We start from the raw sequence: 21,548 nt of genomic DNA on the forward strand, positions 1-21,548 counted from the left end.
GAGAGGTGATGCTTGAACCCAAGGCTGGAGGAGATGGGGGGTGCTCTGTGGACCCATAGGGCAGGCAGGAGCCAGGGAGAGGCAAGGACCAGCCTGAGGCCCGAGGGTGGGAAGGTGCCCAGTGAGCCTGAGGCCTGAGGCCCTGGGGTCCCGACACGCGTGGCGACGGTGAAGTCTCATCCACTGTGTCGCCAAGCCTTGGACCCCAACCCCATTTTCTTGTTTATTCCATCCATGAGAGTGTCACCTGGGGAGACAGTTTCTGCACAGTCACCCAGAAGAACAGAGGAGGGGCCGTTTCTCCTGACAGGCAATCTTGCTCTTCGAGGCGGAGGCATGAGGGCCCACCTGGAGGTGGGATTCATGGATGAATCAATCAAGACTCATTTAGAAACGAGGCTCCTTGGCCAGGGTCTTCCACGTGACTTTCTTACTTCATGGTTGGGGGCGCGGGGGAGCTGCTGAGAAGAGACCAGGAGAGGTTTTCAGCGGGTCTCAAGACTGCCTGGGGCTCCAACAAGTAACTCAGGAACTTCCGGCTCTGACTCTGCGGCTTGGGCAGCAGGTCTGCAGGCTTAAGGGTTTTCTTAAAATCTCAGGGCCAAACTTGTGACCCAGCATGAAATTCCAGAAGGAAAAGACTGACAGAATCGGCCAGCACTGGCTGAACCTCTTCCTCGGGAGTGACTCTGCCTCTGGGGTCCACAGGCTCCTTTGTCCCTTTTCCTTGGTCATCTCTGCTGGTGTCGGCCCTTGTGCAGAACCTGTATCTCCCGTCTGTGCAGGCTGATGAGACTTCAAGGCAGTGGTGGCAGGAGTGGAGAAGCGAAGGAGTGTTAAGAGCGAATGACGGAGGACTTCCCCAGTGGTCCAGGGACTAAGAATCTGCCTTCCAATGCAGGGGACACAGGGTCGATCCCTGGTCAGGGAACCAAGATCCCACCTGCCTCAGGGTGACTAAGCCCGAGTGCTGCAATACTGAGCCCAAGTACCACAACGAGAGAAAAGCCCACACACTGCAATGAAAAGTGCCCATGTGCTGCAGCAGAGATCCTCTGTGTCACAACTTAGACCTGCTGCAGCCAGATAAATAAACATAAAAAAATGCATGAGAGATGTTCAGACTTGGTTAAGGGTTGGTTCTGGGAGGGGGCATGATGGGGAAGGGAAATGGGAAACAAACTTCCAAGTTGGAGACCTGGATAATATCAGCTGACATTTAATTGGGGGCTGATTCTATAATAGAAAGCATATCAAATGCACTCTGTGCATTGTCCCATTTAAATCCTCATTACACCCATTTTATAGATGTGAAAACTGAGCCTCAGCTAGGGAAAGCACTTGCCTCAGGTCATGGAGTGAGTAAGTGGTGGGTTTGAGAGAAACCCGAGCCTGACTGAATCCATGATGCCAGCAGTCCTCAAACCTTAGCATATATTAGAATCACCTGGAACGCCTGTTCCGCTGGAGATGACTGGGCCCAGAACTAGAGTTCCTGGTTCAGCGTTGTGCATTTCTATCAAGTTCCCAAGTGATGCTGAGGCAGTTGGTGCAGGGACCACAATAACAGCAGCCCAATAATGAGGCCGTGCTCTGGGATCCGGATCAGCATCGCATCCTGACGTCAGCTGGCTCCCTCTGAAAGTCTGGCTGAGCTGGTCATCAGCGGTGTCCAAACTTCAGCTTTTTTAAAAAAGCCCTGAGTGTTTCTAATGTACGCTAAGGATGAGAACCGCTGCTCTAAACCCTGTCGATAGGGAATGCAGGAGGAATAGCAGGTTTCTGGAGGAAAGAATGGTCCCTTTTCACTAATATACAGAAACATAATGACTTGTGCTTTCAAGCTCAAAATCCCCAGCATTAGGAACCAATCTGCTTAGGCCCAGCTAGATGCTAATTGAGTTTCCTCTGCGGGCTGGGCGCTCGCTCGCTCTGTACAGCCTTTCTAACGACCTGAGTGTGGGCTGATTGGGGCCACTCAGTTGGTGGGAAATGACAAGATGGAAATCCATTGAGGAACTGATGACAGGTATCCTTGCAACTGGGCATTTTTCTCATGAGTAACAATCTCTGGTGATTTCATTCAAGTTTGCAGCAGCATGTTTTATGACCAAAGCCCTGGCATAATTATGCAATGGAAATGTATTTGAAATTGCTTAAGTGATTATATATAGGTAGGATTTGCTCAGGAATTTGAGGTACTTTTAAGAAGTCCATATTCAGTTGGATTACCTTCGAAATGTGCTTTGGAAATTGGCGTTTACCGCTCCCAGTTCAGTGTTGGGGAAGAAGAGGGTGCTTTTTAACCTAAAAGCCATAGTGCTTTTTGGAGGACTGGCATTAATGGTTTTCAGGGATGATTAACTTGTATCTGGTGATTAATTTTTAGGAAATAACAGGGAGGCCTGTGACTACTGCCTGAAAGTACAAAGACAGTAAACAGATGAACAAATAGAACAAGGCAAGTTGAAGGTCTCAATTCACTGGCTCTCACCAAGATTAAAAAAAGTGATGATGTTGACTGGATGCAGGAAAAAGAAGAGAAACTGGAAACAGGGGGTGGTGGAGCCTCAGGTTTGGAGCTGCAGAAGGCATCTAGCCCAGGACTCAAGTTCGGTGCGTTCAGAAGTCTAGATGACTGAGGGACCAATGAACACCCGACCTAGAGAGGCATCTGACTGCTCCATCCATGAAAGAGGCCCAAAGCTGCCAAACCACTCAAGTTTTCAAGATAAGGCAGAGATCAAGGCTTTAATATAAACTTTCTCAATTTTTAAAGACTTGCTTAAATATAATAAATCCTGTGTCGGCCAAATAGGTCTGTGGGCTGTATTCAGACCACATCAAGGATCTTGTCCAACCCCATTATTTCACGAAGGAGGAAACTTGGCCTAGAGCGTTTACTTGGTTATTGATTTAAATAAAGACAGTCAACCCAGAGCTCCTTTGCCTTCAAGGCACTCACAGTCTGGGGAGAAAAAGGCAGGAAACAGGGGCGGGCTCTGCTGAGTGGTCTGGGAGGCTGTGAGGATGGAAACGGGGTAGTCTTATCCTACCTGGGGTCAGAAAAGACTTCCCTCTGGAGAGGAACTCTCAGCTGAGTCTTGACGGAAGAATAAGGGTCAGTCACTCGGAACGGTGGTGCTGGGTGGGAGAGAGGTCAGCTTCAGCCAAGACCTAGGGACGTGTCTGGTTGGATAGATGCAAGAGGCTGTGAGACTGAACCCAGGTAAGAACCTGAGTGGGCAACTAGCAGATTTTGATGCGGCTGAAAGTCTAGCCCACGCCCCAAGATACGCCTTCACTGTGGAGCAAGAGGAAGATGAGTCAAGTGTCCAAGAATCTGAGAGTGGCGTTTAGCCAAGCCGGGAGAGGATGGTGAAAATGTCAGGTGATGAAGTGTAGTTTTAGCTTTTACTTTTCTCCTACTTGCTCTGAAGTGAGCATTCTGAGCGCTGCCATCATAACCCCTGAAAGGCGGCCTGATTCTTCCGTGGAGATGGCTCATTCTGCTTTTTATAGCTCCTGGCGCTTTGAGTGGATGGATCTTCACATTTCAATAATCAACATGATTTCCCTTCGGTAACCTTAGCATCCATTGCAAGAGATGCTTTCTTTTTCAGCCCTGATGCCTTAGAATTTGAAGGAAGGGAAGATGAGGGAATTCAGATTGTTTCTCTGTGCTACCACGTGTTGGGGGCAGGGTTGGGGGAGTTTCTTTTTCTGCTCATACTGTTACTCTAAGAAGGACCAGTCGATTTAGACAGGAACAAGGTTGTGCTAGTTCCCCCTTAGATCAGCTGTCTCTGTGGCATCTCTAAGTTTTTGAGGCCCCACTGTTTCCAGTGTTTTGCCGGTACTGTGATAGACTTCTGGGATTCAGGCTCCAACCCTGCCCTCATAAAGTTTACAATCTTGTGGAGAGCCATGTGTGATCAAAGTCATAACAGGGTAAAAATAGGGGCCTCAAAATGTACATTCAGGGAGCAGAGAGTTTGATTACCTTTATTCTTGGTGAAACTGATTCCACCAGCGAACATGTTGACTTGCCGTATATTTTTCTTTTAAACTATAATATAGAAGTTATAATTTCAACCACTTTCAAGTGTACAATTCAGTGATTTTTTTTTAGCATCAATATTTTTCGGCTACTACCACCAGCCAATGATAGAACACAGTCAGTACCTGCCAAAGAAACCCCACACTCATTAAACCATCACTCCCATTTCATCTTCTCCCAACTCCTGAGCCGCACTAATCTGCTTTCTGTCTCTATGGACATTGCATCTAAATGTGTGGATTTTGGGGTCTGACTTCTTTCACTCAGCAGCTTCCAAGTTTCATCCATGTCATAGCATGAATCAGAATTTCATTGCTTTTTATGGCTGAGTAATATTCCACTGTATACATATATCACATTTGATTATCCATTCATCAGTGATGGGCATATAGCTTGTTACTATCTTTCAGCTATTGTGAATAACACCACTATGAATATTTGCATACAAATTTTTGTTTGGACATCTGTTTTCAGTTCTTAGGGAGAGTAATTTCTGGGACATGTGTAAATTCTATGTTTAACTTTTTGAGGAAAAGTCAAATTATTTTCCACAGTGGTTGCAACACTTTACATTCCCACCAGCAAATCATGAGGGTTGCAATTTCTTCACATCTTCACCAACACTTAATATTGTTTGCCTTTTTGATGATATATAATCATTCTAGTGGGGGTGAAGTGGTATCTCAACTATAGTTTTAATTTCCCTACTGACTAATGATGTTGGGCATCTTTTCATGAACTTATCAGCCATTTGTATATGTTCTTTGGAGAAATATCTCTTCAAAGACTTTGTTATTTAAAAATTGGATTGTCTTTTTGCTGTTGAGTTGTAACAGTTATTGATATTTTCTGGATACTAGACTTTTATCAGATGTATGCTTTACAAGTATTTTCTCCCATTTTTTTACATTTAATTTTTAAATTAAAAATTTTGGAGGGCTGTACAGCATGAGAGATCTTCATTCCCTGACCAAAGATGAAATCTGCACCCCTGCAGTAGAAGCAGAGTCTTAACCACTGGGGCTGCAGGGAAGTCCAGATTTTTTTCTCTGGAACACACAGAAGTACATTGTCTTTTTATTGGATTGGCCAAAAAAAAAAATTTTTTTTGCTCAGGTTTTTCTGTAAGTTGTTACGGAAAAGCCCAAATGAATTTTTTGGCCAACCCAATACTTTCTTGATAGTGTCCTCTGATGCATGAGTTTACATTTTTTTATTGAAGTATAACTGACTTACAGTATTATATTATTTTCAGGTATACAACAGTGATTCAGTATTTTTATACATTATAAAATGATCACCGAAAGTCTAATTACCATCTGTCATCATATAAAGTTACTGCAATGTTAATGACTATGTTCCCTGTGTTGTCCATTGCATTGCAGTGACATTTATTTCATAACTAGAATTTCATACCCCTTAGTCTCCCTCACCTATTTTCACTTATCCCCCCAGTCCCTTCCCTTCTGGTAACAAGCCACCAGTTTGTTCTCTGTGCCTGTGAACCTGTTTCTGCTTTACCTTTGTTCATTTTGTTTTTCGGATTCCACACAAAAGTGAAATCACTGGATCTTTCTTGAAAAGTTTTTACTTAGGTGAAGTTTACTTTGTATTTTCTTTTATTGGCTTGTGCTCTTGGTGTTATATTTAAGAAACTGTTGCCTAATCCAAGGCCACAAATACTTATACTTATGTCTTCTTCCAAGAGTTCAATAGTTTTAACTCTTATATTTAGGTCTTGGACTGATTTTGAATTAACTTTTGTTTATGGTGTGAGATAGGCATCCAGCTTCATTCATGCAAAAACAGGTGAATATCCAATTCCTAGTAACATTTGTTGATAAGACGATTCTTTTACCAATGAATGGCCTTGGCTTCCTTGTCACAAAACAATTGATCACACATGGATGTATGGGTTTATTTCTGGATTTTCAGTTTTATTCCATTGACCTATGTATGACAGCTCAGTTAGTAAAGATTCCGCCTGCAATGCAGGAGACCACAGTTTGATTCCTGGGTCGAGAAGATCCACCAGAGAAGGGATAGGCTACCCACTCCAGTATTCTTGAGTTTCTCTTGTGGCTCAGCTGTTAAAGAATCTGCCTGCAATGCAGGAGACCTGGGTTCGATCCCTGGGTTGGGAAGATCCCTGGAGAAAGGAAAGGCTACTCACTCCAGGATTCTGGCCTGGAGAATTCCATGGACTATATATAGGGTCACAAAGAGTTGGACACGACTGAGGGACCTTCACGTCACTTGACTTCATGTATGCATCCTTTTGACAGTACCACAGTGTTGGGTTGTTGTAGTTTTGTAGCAAGTTTTGAAATTGGAAAGTATGAGATCCTCACTTTTGTTCTTTTTCAAGGTTGTTTAAGCTATATGGGGTCCCCTGCAATTTCATGTGAATTTAAGGATGAGCTTGTTCATTTCTGCTAAGAAAGCAGTTGGATTTTTTTATATAGATTGCATTGAAGCTGTAGAACATTTTGGAGAATTTTGCATCTTAATATTAAGTCTTCCAATCCATGAACACATGATGTCTTTCCATTTCTTTAAGTTTTATTTAATTTTTTCAACAACATTTTGTAGTTTTCAGAGTACAAGTCTTGTGCTTCTTTGGTTAGATTTATTCCTAACTATTCTTTTCTCTTTGATGCTCTTGTGAAATGAACTGTTGTCTTAATTTCCTTTTTGGATTGTTCACTGCTAGTGTAGAGAAGTACAACTGATTTGTGTATATTGCAACATTGATGAACTTGCTTATTAGCTCTAATAGTCAGTTTTTGGTGTGTGTGAATTCTTTAGTGGTTTCCATTTGTAAGATCATATCATCTATAAATAGAGATAGTTTTACTTTTTCCTTTCCAACCTGGGTCCCTTGCCCCCTTACCTAATTGCCCTGGCTAGAACTCCTAGTACAATGTCAATTAGAAGGGGCAGAAGTCAACTTCCTTGTCTACTTCCTGGTCTTAGGGGTGACGTCAGGCTAAGTGCAATGTTAGCAGAGTTTTTTGTAGATGGCTTTATAAAGGGTGAGGAAGTCTCCCTTCCTCTCCTAGTTTGTTGAATGTTTTTATCATGAAAATGTGTAGTTTTTCCCCTAAGGGATTTGTCTGTGTCTACTGTAGGTTTTTTCCTATTAATATGGTACTGGGTGTGTAATAAAGATTCAGTAAATACTTACTGAGTTAACGATGTAAGTGCCGCTGCCCTGATCCAGCAGAGTGAGGTTGCTGCGTGGTTTAGAGGTATTGTGGTTCTATGTCGTTTCTAGGACATCGAAGCTGGATTGCCCCCAGTCATCACCACTCTCTCTCTCCCTGCGGTCCTTTTGACCTACAACAACCTCTTGGAAGTAGCTGCCCAGGGGCTCGGGTAGTTGAACCTCCTCAGGTCAACCAGAACTGACAACTATACAGAAAGGCAGTGACCTTGGCCTTTGTAACATTTGGGCTAGCTAAAGCAGACAACAGATCTTTGCCTTCCAAATGTGCAGGTCTAAATGTTAATGCCAAATCCCAAGTGCATTGTGCATTAGAAAGCTATAAAGAGTTAATTCCCAGAAGTCATTCCTATTAATCTTGGTGTCTGGATGAAAACTGAATTGGGGACCTCAATTACCTGATCGTGTCTCACATAGCCTTAGCTGGCAGTAATATTGATGAGGATGGCAATCATTTCTCCCACTTGGAGACCCGATTGCAATCCCATCCTAAGCAATCTGCCCTTCAAGTGCATCTGGAAGTGGGCATTATTCTCTTTTCTTCTGTTGTAGAAGGAGTTTTTTGTTCCTGAATCTTCAACCCCTTATTCTCTGCAACACAGCCCTAGTTGACTGAAGAAGGTAAGTAACACTTAAGGTAAGAAGCACTTTGATGTCATCTTGTTTCAACCAATCCTCATCACTGCTCAATAATTGGAGGTGTCCATGCCCATTTTCAGGTGAGGAAACTGAGGTTTTTTAACTTACCTACCTGCCTGCATCCTCCAGATGGGAAGGGCCAGAGAGATGGGACTCACCTGGACTTTCTGACCCATGGTGTGCTTATTCTCTATGGGACAGAGGGCTTCATGAAACAGGTGCAGATGTTTTCAAAGGACAGCAGACAGAAAAGACCAAGCCTTTTTCTTGGTTCAGTGGTTTGTGGGGGGTGGGGGATGAAAAACAAAGTCTCTTGACTTTGAAACGCTTACGTGGGAGGACAAAGAAGGATTTTGAAGTGGAGACCAAACTGGGCTCTTGGAGCATCGAAAACCAAACCTCTCCACCTTGCAAGCAGTAGCTTATGTCCTGGACCTCCGTTTCTCTACAGTTCTTCTGTGCTGACCCTGTCGTTTATCCCCCGGTGACTGATTGGCGGCATGTTTTTGATCCCAAGCCATCTGGTGCACATCTGGTCACCTCTCTGAACAGTGAGCGTGTGGTCAGAGGGCATGAATTCCTCTGAGCAGGTGTCTAAGCAAAATGAGTCATGGAAGCAAATCCTCATCAAAAATAGTTAAGCATTGGTGACAAAGGCCACGCGCCTAAGAAAAGATTAGGAGCCTTTGCCGGGCTGTGTTCTGAGAGCAGTTTTATGCTTCCTTTCCTCCTTTGCCTTCTGTCATTGAACAGAGGGCAAGAGGATGTGAATGAATGCAATGGAAAGAAAATGATGAGATCCATTCATTCATTTATTCTTTTGCATTTAATCCTACGTTTCTTAATCCAGTAAACGTGTAGGAGGCATCTGCCATTTGCTGGGGTCTGCTGGGCACTGGGGGTGCAGCAGTGAGCAAGGCAGACGTGGCCCTTGCCTTCGTGAAACTTGTAGTCTAGTAGAGGAAGAAAAACAAAATTAAATAAACACATAAATACAAATGAAGGTAAAGTACCAGGAGGAAAAGAAACAAGACCCTAGAGAACAACAGAGGGAGACTTAATCGAATTCAATGATTAGAAAGACATCTATTTTAGGACATGACAGGTAATTTCTATTTTAAATATGAGAAGAAACCTATCTTGGAGCAGAGGAAGAGGTTAAGGGGGAGAAGAGTTTTCCACACAAAGGACTAGCACATGCAAAGGCCCTGGGGTGGCAAAGAAATTAGTGTCTTCAAGAAAATTAAAGGAATCCTATGTGGCTAATGTGTAGGGAGTAAAGAGAGGGATAGGAGATGAGGTCAGAGAGGTAGGTAGGGCTTGATTATACAAGGTCTTGATTTTTCCTCCCCAGCTTCCTACTCCTTACATCCCAATGAGATCATGAAAAAATGTGTCTAATGGAAAGAAGTCAAAGTCAATGGAAATAGGACAAAAGGAAAGTGAACAGTTGAAAGACTGAATTATTGGTCTCACTTCTTCACTCCTCCATATTCTCCATCCAAACATTTGCCATGGCGTCTTGAATTCGGGCTTGATCTTCTGACTTTCTTTGGCCAATGATATGAGAAGGCAACAAAGCCTGGAAATATGCTGGCACAAATGAGTACACTTCCTTACACTTTTACCTTTGTTATTAAAAGAACAAGCCTTGGGGAGTTCGAGGAAGATGAGAGATACCTGGAGCAGACCTGGACACACCCTGAAGCCTGGAGTCAGACCCTGCTAAGTGAAACACGTGCCCCTGAGTTGTTTGTTTTACCTTTGAGTTTTTGGAGAGGTTTGTTACACAGCACTATTCTGGGAATAGCTGGCCAATACAAGCAGGGTAGTGAGAACTTTTCTGAGGAATGATTGACAGAGATGGGATACTTAACTGGAGAACAAAAGATCAAAAGGGAACTGAGATCTGTCACATGACAGAAGGATTAGGTTTATTTCATGTGATCCTAAAGTACACATGTGAGATCAGCATGGATATACAGGAAGGCAGGTTTACCTATACTCAGCAAATAACTTTTTATTGATTCAAGTGCCAGGAAAATGGCACGGATTATCTCAGATCACAGGATGGCATGGAAATAACAATGTGGTGCATACTATGTGCCATACTTTTTTCATACTTTTTTCTTTTATTTTGTGATAATGTCCACCAAAAAATCTGTAAGACAAGCATTATTTTAACGATAAGGGAATTGAGGCTCAGAGAAAGTAAGAAACTTGCAGAAGTCTACGCATAGCCAGTATATTACAAGGCAGGATTTGAACCAAGGTCTATCTGACACCAAACTCTAGCAGTTGGAGAAACACGTTTCCAGAGATGGCTTCAGGAAGATTCAAGAGCTGAATGGGGACTGATGCCCAAAGCCTGGGCCCCCAAACCATTCCTGCTCCAGGATTTGGCAAGTTCGCTATAGGAGCTAGGGGTGAGTTGGGGAGAGGAAAGGAGAAATGTAGCAAGTTTTTCCTAAAGCTCAATTTTTTCCATTTAAATGGCTTCTCTTTATTCTGATATTCTATCTTGTCAATTGTTCTTTTGTTAAATCAAATAATGATGTTAGTTTTAAAAATTATCTTAATTTAGCAAAATAAAAGGGCTTCCCAGGTGACACTAGCAGTAAAGAATCCGCCTGCCAATTCAGGAGACATAAGAGACGCAGGTTCAGTCCCTGGGTTGGGAAGATCCCCTGGAAGAGGGCACCACAACCCACTCCAGTGTTCTTGCCTGGAGAATCTCATGGACAGAGGAGCCTGGTGGGCTACAGTCCATAGGGTCGCACAGTTGGACACAACTGAAGCGACTTAGCACACAGCCAGCAATATGAAAAGCTGTCAGCTTGGCCAGTCTCCCCAGCTATCTGGGGATGATATAGGCTGTGAAATAGAAAAGTCTAGAAGCCACTATCTGGATGACTTCCAATGTCTTTTTCAGCTCTGAACTTTGGTAACCTTTTAAAGAAAACTCTACAGGTCAAGTAACAGGCTCCGTGGGCCTCGGGAACCTGCCTTGGCCTGTGGGTTGCCCAGGCTGAGGGACGGATGCGGGGTTGGCTGCCTTCAGCCTGCTTCTGTCTCCCGTGGGCCCATTTTGCTGATTCAATGCACAGGTCACCGTGTCCCATCCGTAACAGGGTTATGGTGGAGAGGATGTGGCTTGTTGAGGTGCCCAGCCAGGCCGTGCCTAGCGGAGCGGTGCTGCTGCTCCTGAGATCTCCCGGCAGAGAGCTCACCCTCCTCGCCCATCCCTCAGGCCGGGGGTAGGGCGGGGTGTGCTGGGGGCTGACTCTTCGCTGCAGATGGAGGTGGTTAGGAGGGGCTTCTGGGAGACTTCAATCCTGTCTTCTCCTCCTCCTCCTTTTTTTTAAAAACAGCCTGTGGACCACAGCTAGAGAGTCCGTGTGCCACAGTGAAAGACTGCAGCAAAGACCCAATATGGCCAAATAAAAATCAGACATAAAAATAAAGAGTATGATTCAATTGTTTTTGTTTATTCGTGAGTATGTGCAGTTATCACCACAATTTTAGGACATCTTCATGACCTCAAATAGACACACATACCCGTGAAGAATTACTTCCCTCTCCCTCACCCTAAGCAGCACTACTCTTCTTTCTGTCTCTATAGACTTCCCTAGTCTGAACATTTCCTATAAATGGAATCATACACCATGTGGTCTTTTGTGACTGGCTTCTTTCACTTAGCATAACAGTCCCAAGGTTCATCCAAGCTGTAACATGTGTCAATGCTTCATTAATTTTTAGATTTGATTGTGTAGAGGCATTTTAGGTTCACAGTAAAATTGAGGAAAAAGTATAGTTTCCATAAACCTCCTGGCCCCCTCCCCTGCACCCATAACCTTCTCTACTGTCAAATCTGCTATCAGATTTGACATTCACTGTCAAATATAAATGCATTTCCTTCATTCAATGTATTTACTATAACCGATGAACCGGTATTGACACCTCATGGTCACGATTTTGACAGATGGATAATGACATGTATCCACCTTCTCTTTGTATAGTCATATGAATAGGTTCACTGCCCTAAAAATGCTCTGAGTTCTACTTATTCATTCCTTCCTCCCCTTAACCCCAGGCAACCACTGATCTTTTTACCGTCTCCATAGTCTTGTCTTTTCCAGAGTGCCACATAGCTGGAATTAAAGAGCACATAACCTTTTCAGCACGTTCCTCTTTCATTTAGGAACATGTCTTTTCATGACTTGATAGGTCATTCATTCTTATGGTTGACTAATACTCCACTGTATGGATGTACCACACTATTTATCCATTCAGTTACTAAAGGATAACTTGATTGCTTCCAAGTTTGGGCAAGTATGAATATGGCTGCTATACTAATGTATATTATTATTATCTTGTTTATCCTTTCATCAGCTGATGAATATTTGGATAGTTTCCACCCATTTTGGCTACTGTAAATAGTGCTACTATAAACACTTCTGTACATGTTTTTGTTTGAACACATTTTCAATTTTGGGTATTTACCTAGGAGTGGAATTGCTGGGTCATATGGTAATGCTATGTTTAACTGTTTTGAGAAACTGCCAGACTGTTTTTCAAAGTGGCTGCACCATTTCACATTCCCACCAGCAGTGTCTGAGGATTCTGATTTCTCTACCATCCTCAGTGACATTTGTTTTTATCTGACTTTTTGATTCTAGCTATCCTAGTGGGTGTAAAGTGTTATCTCACTGTGAATTAGTTTTGCATTTCCCTGATGACTGATGATTAGAGCATCTTTTCATGTGCTTTCTGGCCATTTGTATATTTTTCTTGGAGAAATTTCTATTCACATCCTTTGTTATCTTTAAGTTGGGTCTTTTGTCTTTTAGTAGTGAGTTGTGAGAGTTCTTCATATATTCTAGATACAAGTCCCTTAATCAGATATATGATTTGCAAATATTTTTCACTCACCCATGCACTCTGACATAGTGCTTACCTCTCTCTCCTTGACCCCTACCCCCAGAAAATCTAGAAACAAAGAGCGTAAGTTTTGATTTGTTTTTAAAAGCTCCCCTAGCTCTTTCAAAATAATTGAAAGCAGAGACTCAAACAGCTATTTCTATATCAGTGCTCAGAGCAACCTTTCATGAAGTAGCTGAAAGGCAGTCACACAAAAGGTAAATTACTGGAGAGAGATCTGACTTTGGAGTCAGCCTGCCTGGCTTTGATTCCTGGCTTTGCAGTGTGACCTTAGGCAGGTCACCCCTCTCGCTGGGCGCCAGCTGGCTCACCTATACGGTGAGGCGGAAGGGCCTTGGCTCAATAAGAGAATGAACTGACCAACGCCTAGCATCAGGGCAGTGTGGCAAAAAGAGCTCTTGACTTGAAAAGACTCAGAAGAAGGTTTCCTCTCAGCCCAACCCTGCTTTCAGTACAACTTCGGGCAGCTTTGTCTCTCTAGAGTTCAGTTTCCCCATATGTAAAGCCAGGACAATAACATCTGCCCCTGTTACACACGTTGAGGTTGTTAAGAAAGAGTTCTCAAAAAGGAACAGCGTTATACAAAACAGAGATTAGAAAATAAAGTAATACTTGGCAGAATGATGAACTGTTAACCCAGGGTGCTGTTGTTAATTAAAAATGATCCTGCACAATATGCAGCTATTAACATGGATAATTATGCACGCTATGTAGAAACAAGGAACACCATTTATGAGAGGCAGAGTGCTTACACAGTTATACGGACAGGAGGATCAGAACTATGCCCAATTACGCATAATGTAGACAAAGACCAGAAGGGATCACAGAAAAGATGTAAGCAATTATTGTGCACAGGCCTGGGGAGGATTACAGGCAATTGAAACACATTCTTGGAAAGTCATCGTCATGTTTTCACAACATGTTTTCACAGTAAGAATATAATTTTAAAACATAGGTGTGGCTGGGGGTCATCTGGGGACAGCTTGCATCTGAATTCTGGCCCTCACACCCTCTGGCATTGTTCTATCCTGGAGATTCAAGCCCTGCCCTGTCTACCCTGCTCCCTGGCCTTACCTGCCCTTCCCCACCCACACCCTCAATGAGAGTTGCACCACAGTCTGCTCCTGGAGCTGCTGCTGCAGAAATTCCTCACCCCCCCATCTCCAACCCTCCATTCCCAGCTCACAGGGTCACTGGGAGGATGAAATGAGATGCTAGAGATGAAGAACTGGACCTCGCCAGACACAAGTGGGCATCCCCACTGCCCCTTAACTCCAAGAGACCTGTGTGTCCAGCGCTGCAGGGGAGGAGGGCCCCGCACCAGGGAATACGCAGCCAATGGCCACCGAGGTGGCGGCCTGCCCGTTCCAGCCACTAGCTGCCTTTGAGAAATCTCATACTTACTCATCACGTACTTACACACCTTCAAAATGACAACATGGGGGCATAACTGTGCTTTTCAATTTTTTTTTCTTTTTAGTCAGAGTCTTCCATTCCAATCCCCAGAGCAATCACCTCTCACCTGTTGAGCTGTTTCTTCAGATGTTATCTGCACATCCTTATGCAAACACTGCTGCCCTCTATTTCGTGTTTTAACAACATATTCATTGACTTTCTACCATTGCCAAAGGGTTTACCTCACTCACATCCCGCCTCCCTCTCCTTTTGTCTCATTTTCCCAACACCATTATATCACTGTCTTGGCTACAGTGGTCACTTTAGGAAACACACTACACCCGCCTAGTTCACCCACCCTTAGCTCTGATGATGCTCCCCCTTCACGCTTCCCAAGAAGCAGCCGCTAACCCTGCAGCCTCCCCTTCTCCCTTCTCCTTCCTCTTCTCCCTGTTTCCATCCTACATACTTTTACATCGTCTCCATCCCTAGCATTCCCATTGTAACTGCAATGAAGCCTTCCATGCTTTGCTTGAAGACTGATTTTAAAACTAATAAACAGGGGCTTCCCTGGTGGTCCAGTGGCTAAGACTCCACACTCCCAATGCAGGTGGCCCAGGTTTGATCCCTGGTCAGGGAACTAGACCCCACATGCTGCGACTAAAGATCTCGCATGCCACAACTAAAAAGATTCTGCGGGTTTCAACGAAGGTTGAAGATCCTCAGTGCTGCACTAGGACTTGGTACAGACAAATATGTAAAAATAAATATTTTTAAAAATTAAAAAAACTAATAAACAATGTTTACATGACTGAGATTTATATACGTATGTATATGGCTCTTTGCCTGGCCAGTGACATTCCTGCTTATGTTTACTTTCTTGCAATACTTTTCTTTGATCAGGAGTTTCAAATAGCTTCTCTTTTCTAGCATTAGTTGGCCTCATCATCTTCTCAATTTCTCCCTAACTTTCCTTCCCAGTAGGCATTCTGTGGAGATTCCCCTTCCCTGAGGATCTACCTGCTCGAGCCCTCTGTGTTCCTGCGCTTCGGTCTGGACAGTAATCATCCAGAAACTTCCTTTCACTGGCTTCTTGGGCTCAACCCACACTTCCGGAGATGTGGGTTACAGTCTTGAGTCTCTTCCCTAATTTTGCCAGAGCATACCAGTAAGCAACATCCTATGCAGAGGTGTATGGTGGCATATAAAACATAGAATAATTTTATGTTTTGAAATTATTTAGTTTGCCTTTCAATGATTGATGATCTGGCTGAGTATTGACTCATAGGTTGTAAATCTAATTCCCTTAAAACTTTGAAGGCACCGCTCTATTGGTATATAGATTTTCCTTTTGAAATCCATGATTCATTTTCATTGAGTCACTTCACAGGGACCTAGCCATCAGTGGAAGCTTTTAGGCCGCTGTCCTTGTTTTGGCCAACTTCTTGCTCAGTGATGTTCCCTGTTTCAGGTGTGAGCCTGCTTCACTCACTGTTCTGAGGCCTTGTGTCCTTCGGCTCTGAGACATTTTCCTGTTATTTCTTTGACAATTTCCTCCCCTCTGTGTTTTCCTCCTCTTTTTAAAAAAATTTTTCTTGGAGTACAGTTGCTTTATAACCTTGTGTCAGTTTCTGCTGTATAGTGAAGTGAATCAGTCTGTTCTCTATATCTATGTCTCTTTTTTTGCTTCGCAAATAAGTTCATCTGCACAGTTCGTCGAGATTCCACATATAAGCGATACTATACGATACTGCCTTTTTTCAGAAACGCCTAATGCTTGGATCCTGTTTTGATCCCTCCTCCCTACTTCTCATCTGTTGAACTTTTTTCCCCCATATCTTTGTCTTGATGTTTTCAAATCATGCAAGGATATTTAAGCTCGAGAACCATTTGTCTTTTCACTTAGAGTCTTATGTGAAAATGTATTTCTGGTTACGTTGTTTCTATAATAACAGAGTGACAGACATTTCAAACAAGAAATGTTCACTTAAGACTTGAAGGATTATCATAAAACATAAATATGAAACTGCCTTCATTGAGCAAGGCTCTGAAAACTTCATGACAAAATGAGAGTGAGTGCTCTTAGAGGCATAAAATGAAGACCGCGGTAGCATGGTGAGACAGGACCCAGTAAGACAAGGAAAACTGTGGTCTTGGCAAGCGCTTCCGGTGCAACCTCAGATCCCCACATTCCTGGGGCACGCTGCCCCCTGCTCCTCACCTCTGCCAAGACGTGGGCAGGGTCAGCCAGTCGGACAGAGCAGCCAAAGGTTCAAATCTCAAGCCTGCGAGGAGACCTTCCCTGGACAAGGCAGCTGGGCTGGGAAGGGCACGGGGTCTCCCCGCCGAGGATGGAAGCCAATCAAGCCGCAAGGCATGGGGCAGCGGGTCCAGGCTGATAGAGAGGGGCCCAGGGTGAGGTTTGGGCGGATGTCAAGGCCAGCTAAGAAACTGACTGAGGCGCCAAACGCCAGCCGGCACCCAAGGTCGTGTAGGTCAGGAGAAGGAGCACTCAGCCATTGAGCAGGCTCTTCCCCAGCTTTAACCTGTGACTTGGTTCCGCGGGGCCTTCCCGTAACGAAGAGGCAGCAGCAGAACCTTCACACGCAAATCCGCGGCGCGTGTGCCCCGCGGAGCCTGCGCGGGGCTGAGCCGGGCGCTGCAGCGCCGGGGCCCCTTCCGGGCCTGCGGGGGAGCAGACGCGTGAACACAGAGGGCTGGCTACTCCTTCACGGTTCAGCTGCTTCCAAATGAGATGCTTGGCAGGAGCAGAGGCCTGCAACCTGTTGTCCCTCTGCTCATTGTTTATTTGTGGAAAGAATACTTGGGATAATTAGTCATTCATGCAAATGTTTACTTACCCAACAAATGTTTATTGGATTCCAATAATGATAATAATTAGCGCTCATGGAGTGCTTGCTCTGTGTCAGGCATGGTGCTAAGCCCTTTGAACTCCGCTATGTGCCAGATGTTAGGAGGACAGAGATAAAGATGCATAAAGGCCTTCAAGTTGTTGAGAGGCCAGTAATCAACACTGCAACCATTTCATGTAACCTTTACAACAGCATCCTGTGAAGTACTGTTCCAGAGAAGTATAGTATAACAGTTAGAGTTCCTTCTGTATCAGAGACCTGGTTTTAAAACCTGTTTATACTACTTTTTTGGGCAATTTACTAAAACTGTTTAAGCCTCAGTTTTCCCCATCTATAAAATGGGCATGGAATTCATAACAGCTGTGCCTTACAAGCTGTGACAGTTAAAGGCAATAATACATTTAAAGTGCTAACACATTACTTGTCACATAGTGAGTTAAGTCTAGGGTACTGTGGGATTCCAGGAATTAATGTAGCATAATGCTAATTAGGTAGCCCAAAAGCATCATTTATCCACAGGATGAGTAGGAGTTAGACAAAGAAGGAAGTGGAATATTAGTCTAAATGGCTTATTTTATTCTGGTTGGAAGCCTAGCATTTTCTTCCTGCCCCCCATCAGTATTTCTGTGGAGTAACACAGGCACCTTCAGTTCCAATTTCCACCACCATAAATCACCGTGTGTAACTGTAGGAGACCTTGGAAAAGTCCCTTCTTGCCTCTGGGCTTCAGATTCTTCATCTTTACAGAGAAAATGCTATAACAATCTCAATTAGAAGTCTATCCTTTAAGTATGTTCACTACAGCATTACTGATAATAGCAAAAACTTGTAAGAAGTATAAATATATACCAATGGAGAAATAGTTTAATAAACTATGATGCATTCATACATAGAAGACTATATAGTTGCTATACAGATGTAAATTCTTATGAGCTGATATAGAGAAATGTACTCTAGTGAGCTACCATTTACATACAATAAATGTACTAATTTGGGGAAATATGATACAGCTCTATGCATTTTGGCAAATGTATTCATTTGTCATCATCCCACGCATCAAAAACAAATATTTCCATCATTTGAAAAATTTCCCTCATGTCACTTTTCCATCAATTCCTCCTCACCGGTACAGAGGCAACTGCTATCTTGATTTATGACACCATAGATTCATTTTGTCTCTTCTTAAACTTCATATTTTTGGAATTACAGTCTTTCAAATTTTCAACTACATCTCTATTTCAAGAAATAGTAGTTTCCTTGTTGTTGGTGTTGTACATTGAATGTTTGTGTTCCCCCCAAATTCAGATTTTGAAGCTTTAAACCTCAGTGTGGCCATATTTGGAGATGTGGTCTTTAAGGAAATAATTAGGTTAAGTGAGGTCATTAGGGTGGGGCCTTGATCCAGTAGGATTAGTGTCCTTATAAGAAGAAGCACAAGGCAAAGGCCCAGTGAACACACAGCAAGATGTTGGCCACCTTCTAGCCAAGAGAAGAGGTCTCAGAAAACTGTTTGACCAGCACCTTGATCTTGGACTTCCCAGGCTCCAGAACTGTAAGAAATAAATGTCTGTTGTTTAAGTTATCCAGTCTGTGGTTATGGCAGCCTGGGCAGACTTGCTGAATATTATTCTGCTGTTTGTCTCTATACCACAATTTTTTATTCCCTATAGATGAACTTTTGGGTTTTTCCATTTTGGGGCCAATCTGTATAAAGTTGTGTGACCAACCTGAATTTCTGTATTATATGATAAATGTACATTTAACTTTATTATAAAGTGCCAAACAGTTGTTCAAGGTGGTAGTTCCATTTCATATTCTAACCAGAAATAAATGAGAGTTCCAGTTGCTCCATAATGTTGCCAACACCAGGTGCTTTCATTGGTTTAAACTATATCCATTTAAGTGTGTATAATGGTCTATCTCACTGTGGTTTTAATTTTGTACATTCCTGTTGACAAGTGATCAGGAGCAGCTTTTCTCATGATTATTAGGTATCAAAAACTAGATATCCAGTTTTTTAAATACTTTAAGTCTTTTGTTCTTTTTTATTGCACTTTTGTTTTTAATTTTTAGGAGTTTTACATATTCTGAATATGAGTCGTTTGTCAACTATATGCATTGCAAGTATTTTTTTCTAGTCTGTGGCTGTCTATTCACTTTTTAAATTATGTATGCTGAAGAACAGAAGTTTTTAACTTATATGAAGTACAATTTTTTATGTTTCTTTTATGGCTGGTGCCTTTTTTGTCTTAAGAAATTTTTGCTTACCCCAAGATCATAAATATATTTCCTGTTTCAGAAAGTTTCTCTAGAAGCTTTATAGTATGCCCTGTTTTGTTAAAATTTTCCATAAGTGTACAACATTTTTGGTATTCTTGTAAAAGTTATTTAAAAACTTTTTTTCCTGTGAGTTATTGTGAATAGAAATGCAATTGATTTTTTCACATCACCTTTTTATTATGTAAATTATCCCATTAGTTATAGTAGTGGTTTAATAGATTCCTTTGGATTTTCCATGCATTAAATCATATTAATTATCTGCAAGTAGTTTTAGTCTTCAATTTCAATTTTATATATTTTATTTATTTTTATTGCCTTATTACTTGGATAAGATCCCTGAAAGTATGTTGAAGAGTTGTGGTAAGAATCCTTGTGTTGTTACGAATCTTAAGGGAGGGTGTTCAGTCTTTCCCCACTAGTATGATGTTAACTATAGATTTTCATGGATAATTTTTATTAGATTGAGGAAGTTTCATGTTATCCCTTGTTTGCTAAGGGTTTTCTCTCTCTTTTTAAAAATTGAGTTAGTTTGAATTTTGTTATATATTTTTCTTCAGTCTATTGAGGTGTTCATATGGTTGCTTTCCTCCATTCTGTTAATACCGTGAATTGCATTCATTGGTTTTTAAATATTAAACTAGCCTTGCATTCCTGGATAAATGGCATTTAGCCATGATTTTTTTTTTTAAATGAATTGGTGAATTTAATTTGCTAATATTTTGTTTAGGATGTTAAGGTCTATATTCATAAGTGATTTGGGCTTAAAATTTTCTTTTTCTGTAATGCCTTTGTCTGATTTTGATATTAGGGTTATGCTGATTTGGAATTGTCCTCCTTCCTTTGTTCTCTGAAAACATTTGTATGAAATTGGCATTTTCTTTTAAAAAGTTTTTAATAAAATCCACTAGTTAAGCTTGGGCCTAGAGTTTTCTTTGTGGGTAAGTTTTAAATGAGCAATTCGATTTCTTTAACAGATATTGGGTAATTCATATTTTTCACTCCTTCTTGAGTCAGTCTTAGAAAGTTTTGTTTTTCAAAGAATTTTTCAATTTCTTCTAGGTCACTGAATTTACTACTATAAACTAGAGTCAAAATGAATTGCTCACTTTATTTAAGTATTTATTTATTTTTGTCTGTGTTGGGTCTCGGTTGCAGCATGTGGGACCTCTCATGGAGCATCTTTGATTGCGTTGTGTGGGCTTTTGTTGAGTTGTGATGTGTGGGCTCTGTAGCTGCAGCAAGCAGGCTTAGTGGTCCCTCCATATGTGGGATCTTAGTTCCCAGACCAGGGATCAAACCTGCATCATCTGTGTTGGAGGGTAGATTCTGAACCACCGGACCACCAGGGAAGTCTGGGATTGTTCACTTTGAAATATTAATGTGACCTTTACCTCGCTAAAAATGAACAAATAAAAATACATCATGGACTTTCTAGTTCCAGCCATGACTCAGTAGCTGTTATCAGCCTTAACTTCCCACTATAAGTAACTATAAAAGCAAACAAAGATATGAAGCAAGTGATTTCAGGCCTCGGGCAAGTGCTTAACTGCTACCCTGAGAGACAAGGGTAGCACAAGAGGCAAACCCCATATTCATCCCAGCTTTCTTCCAAGGAAGGTGTTTCCAAGCTTCAGCTAGGGTAGGTGCAAGCACAGAGGGGCAGGGCAGTTGCACTGGGTAGAAAAGCAGGGGTTTTGTGGAGGAAACTGACCAGAGTTCAGAGCTGCAAAGGTGGTGGAAACTCAAGGGTATGGAGCAGAGAAAACTATAGAAAGGGATCCCAGAAATCTATAAAGTGGTTCCCTTCAGGGACCCAGACAACTGCTATGCTAAGCTGCCTATCCCCAGGGTGATCATCCGCAAGGTCTGGTCGAAACTAGCTGCTGAGGGCTGAGAGTTAGAGATTTCTGAGACTTCAGAATACTGGAGGACCCAGTATTGGAGTTCTGACTCAGCTAGAGTGGAGATACACAGGGCATTCAATGGAGACCCCAGGAAGACTGTTTTAGGGATAAGGACCATGCTCCTGGAGTAATCAAAATATTGTAGGATTAAGGGAAAGGCCAAAATAGACCCACCTTAACAAAGACTCAAACCAAGCTTCAACAAGGCCAAGGTGACCCATCAAAACTTT

The sequence above is a fragment of the Cervus elaphus genome, chromosome 5, assembly GCF_910594005.1.
Source record: "Cervus elaphus chromosome 5, mCerEla1.1, whole genome shotgun sequence".
Lineage (NCBI taxonomy): Eukaryota > Metazoa > Chordata > Mammalia > Artiodactyla > Cervidae > Cervus > Cervus elaphus.